Below are 4348 nucleotides of genomic sequence, written 5' to 3'. Positions count from 1 at the left end.
TAGTGTTAAAAACTGCATGGTATTGGTACAGTGACAGGCAGGAGGATCAATGGAACAGGATTGAAGATCCAGAAATGAACCCACACACCTATGGCCACTTGATCCTCGACAAAGAGGCTGAAAACATCCAATGGAAAAAAGATAGCCTTTTCAACAAATGGTGCTGGTTCAACTGGAGGTCAGCATGCAGAAGAATGCGAATTGATCCATCCTTGTCTCCTTGTACTAAGCTCAAATCCAAATGGATCAAGGACCTCCACATAAAGCCAGACACTCTGAAGCTAATAGAAAAGAAACTGGGGAAGACCCTTGAGGACATCGGTACAGGGAGAAAGTTTCTGAACAGAACACCAATAGTGTATGCTCTAAGAGCAAGAATTGACAAATGGGACCTCATAAAATTACAAAGTTTCTGTAAGGCAAAGGACACCATCAAGAGGACAAATCGGCAACCAACAAATTGGGAAAAGATCTTCACCAATCCTACATCAGATAGAGGGCTAATATCCAATATATATAAAGAACTCAAGAAGTTAGACTCCAGAAAACCAAACAACCCTATTAAAAAATGGGGTACAGAGTTAAACAAAGAATTCTCGCCTGAAGAACTTCGGATGGCGGAGAAGCATCTTAAAAAATGCTCAACTTCATTAGTCATTAGGGAAATGCAAATCAAAACAACCCTAAGATTTCATCTTACACCAGTCAGAATGGCTAAGATTAAAAATTCAGGAGACAGCAGGTGTTGGAGAGGGTGTGGAGAAAGAGGAACACTCCTCCACTACTGGTGGGGTTGCAAATTGGTACAACCACTCTGGAAATCAGTCTGGCGGTTCCTCCGAAAACTGGGCACCTTACTTCCAGAAGATCCTGCTATACCACTCCTGGGCATATACCCAGAAGACTCCCCACCATGTAATAAGGATACATGTTCTACTATGTTCATAGCAGCCCTATTTGTAATTGCCAGATGCTGGAAAGAACCCAGGTATCCCTCAACAGAAGAGTGGATGCAAAAAATGTGGTATATCTACACAATGGAGTGCTATTCAGCCATTAGAAACAATGAATTCATGAAATTCTTAGGCAAATGGATGGAGCTAGAGAATATCATACTAAGTGTGGTAACCCAGACTCAAAAGGTGAATCATGGTATGCACTCACTAATAAGTGGATATTAACCTAGAAAACTGGAATACCCAAAACATAATCCACACATCAAATGAGGTACAAGAAGAAAGGAGGAGTGGCCCCTGGTTCTGGAAAGACTCAGTGAAACAGTATTCAGCAAAACCAGAACGGGGAAGTGGGAAGGGGTGGGTGGGAGGACAGGGGAAGAGAAGGGGGCTTGCGGGACTTTCGGGGAGTGGGGGGCCTAGAAAAGGGGAAATCATTTGAAATGTAAATAAATTATATCGAATAATAAAAAAAAATCTTCTTGAGGTATTACCACTCTTGACCAAAAGCAGTACAGAGCAATAGTAATAAAAACTGCATGGTATTCATCAAAGATAAATGTTGGAGATCTCCACCAGCTATTGGCAGTGCCATCCCTCCTGTGTTGTATAAGAAAGAAAGCTGAGATAGCTATGGCAAGCAAGCATTTTTATTAGGATTACTAAGAGGAGTGGAGACAAAGGGTTACATACGGGAGCAGGGAAGAGTTAAAAGCAGCCACACCACCAAAATCTCACTCCAGCGTGGGTGACAACTCAAGAAAGTTGCAGTCCTCTGGCTATCTTTCTTCAGGGGGTGTTAGGCTACTATTCATTCAGATGTTCTGAGGCCAAAACGCTGAGCAATGACATAGCCTTACTCCTCTCTGCCCCCTACTGGCTCACATGTGACATAGCAGCCACACCTGCAATGCCTCTAGGGGCAGGGAAATCTCTTGTTGCTTATGTCTCGTTCCTTCAGTCACTTTTGTCTTACAACTTGCTTTTAGGGCCCTGTCATTTTTTTTTTTACATGATCTTATTAGCATATATTAGTTATACATAATGGTGGCTTTCAATATTTGTATAATTGTGTATATGTACACAATTTAATCATATTTATACCTCTGTTACACTATCATCCCCTCACACTCCTACTGATCTCTTCCTCCTCCTAACTAACCCCGTACCTGCTTTCATATCCTGTGTGTGAGAAAGAGGGAGTGTGAGACAGAGACAGAGAAAGAAAGGAGACAAAAAGAGACAAAGACAGAGACAGAGAATTTATTTAGTGTTCATTATATTTAAGCAGGTGTGATAATTTCTTCAGAGGAGTTTGTGTACTTTGCCAGAGGCGACACTAGTAAAGAAATGACTCTCTCACCTGTGTCAAAGCCTGACAACATACAAATCCTGAGGAAATTATAGGGTCATATCAACACCTCCTCATAAAGGTCATTTTATAATACAGAATGCCCAGGACCAGTCTGGGCTTGGGGCGGGGTTCTGAGAGAAGGGGCGTCTGGGGCCAGTGAAAACAAATGACTTGAAATCAAATCGTGGGCCCGAGCTGGCAGTCCATGCTCTGCTGGAGACAGCGTCCAGCCTGCTTTCTTTCTGTCTGGCGTTCTTTCTCTCAGACTCGCGCCCTCTGAGGGTCTCTAGGCAGCCGTCTCTCTGCGTTCTGCTTGAGACAGTTCTCCAAGCAGTGCTCTCTTGCTAGTCTAAAAAATTCTCTGGATAACTCATCTCCTCTAGATCATAAGCTCATTCTTATTTTACATATCAATCCATTTACTTCAGGGTTCCTTTTGATTATGAAGAAGGATCCCATGACCCCTCCTACTTCTTAGGAGACAAGAAGCACACATTTTCTTTTAATATTGCAAAAGAATCCAAAGATCTGCCTGCCTCTGTTAAAGACAGATGCTAAGCTAGCAGGGTCGGACACCATCCCAAAATTATGATTTCTACCACATCTGGGCCAAATCTTTCTCTGTCCTAGGATGACATTGAACTCAGGAATCTTCCTGCATTTGTAGCTGCCTGTCTTTGTATCTTTCCGATGAGCTAGCTCATAGTGTAGCTGCCTCTGTTCCTTTAAATACCTGAAGCCCCTCATAATTAGTATTGCATCTTTATTTTTGCATAGTTGAAAAAATATATTTTCAAACTTGTGTTTTTAAATTTTTTCCATACCCTTAAGAACTGTCCTGAAGTTTCCAGCATTTATCATTTTGCTAAGACATTAGCCACACCTTCACCTCCTGGACCCCTGCTTTCTGGTTATGGTAGAGTAATTAACATTAACAGGAAGGACATTCCTTAAAGAAGGAATGTACAATGTGTACATTATTATACAAACAAGCCTTGTGCCCAGGACAGCCATCTATACTCATAGAGTCCCACTTCTGCTGGCCTGTCCCAGGGGCAGGAACTGTGTCATTTTGTCTCCACCAAAGCTGTGCCTGACTGAGCAATGAAAGTTTTGCTTCCATGTGTATCTGTATACCACATGCATGCCCAGTGACCGTAGAAGCCAGAAGACTTCGTTGGATCTCCTGGAAATGGAGTTATATGGTCATTGATACACCAGCTGGGCACTGGGAACCAGGTCACTCCAGAGTCTGAGGATATTCTAATTTTCCAATCTATCACAAGTATATCGAGGACAAAGATGATGGCTACAGAGCCTTCTGAGTATTATCAGAAACTACCTTGTAGTTTTCTGGCTTCATGATCACCCAATAGCAAACCATTCTTACAGACAACACACAATAATATTTGAATGAAATCAGGAGACATTTATCCTGAAACTGAGGATACACTGAAATTGGGATACATTTAGTGAGGATGGTTTTGTTGTTCCCAATATATTGAGACAGCTGTTGCATGGACTTTAAAAAATATCCGAACAGACATCCAAGATTTGGGAATATGCACCCTATGACCTATGATATTTTCCTCTGATGGTTGGGACACATATACTGGAAAGGAACGTCTCTCAGGCTGTGTTTGTCTTCACCTTTGTCAAACTCTCCTTGTCCCTTTGATTTTGAGATTAAATTATTAGGTCATCTGCAAGTATCCCCTCTAATGATCAAGGTTAAGACAGAGAACTAGCACCAACTGAATTACTCTTTTATTAATTTGATTTCAATTATTTTCCCAGAGCTTCTGCAGCATACAAGTCGAGAAATATTGGAAGTGGATAGGAGTCCACAGATCTAGAAATTGTTTTATTTACTATATTTAGTACAACCTTGGGCTCAGATCACAAAATATTACTGGATTGTTAGTTATTTAGTTAATTTGTCTGTCTTAGACAGTATCTTACTATGTAATCCTGGCTGGCCTTGTCCTCACTCTGTAGACCAGACTGGCCTTCAAATCACAAATTCACCTGCCTCTGC

The 4348-nt window shown here is 41.6% G+C and overlaps 1 non-coding gene across 1 annotated transcript; it reads right to left on the bottom strand.

Annotated features, from left to right (window-relative positions):
• Positions 1-1751: 1751 nt before the first annotated feature.
• On the bottom strand, positions 1752-1883 carry LOC127686547 (small nucleolar RNA SNORA17). The gene has a single exon (XR_007978162.1). It is a non-coding gene; the product is annotated as a small nucleolar RNA SNORA17 (small nucleolar RNA).
• Positions 1884-4348: the final 2465 nt, after the last annotated feature.

The sequence above is a fragment of the Apodemus sylvaticus genome, chromosome 5 (assembly GCF_947179515.1).
Source record: "Apodemus sylvaticus chromosome 5, mApoSyl1.1, whole genome shotgun sequence".
Taxonomy (NCBI): Eukaryota; Metazoa; Chordata; class Mammalia; order Rodentia; family Muridae; genus Apodemus; species Apodemus sylvaticus.
Note: the sequence above shows the minus strand (reverse complement) of the source record. Positions and strands in the feature narration are given on the sequence as shown.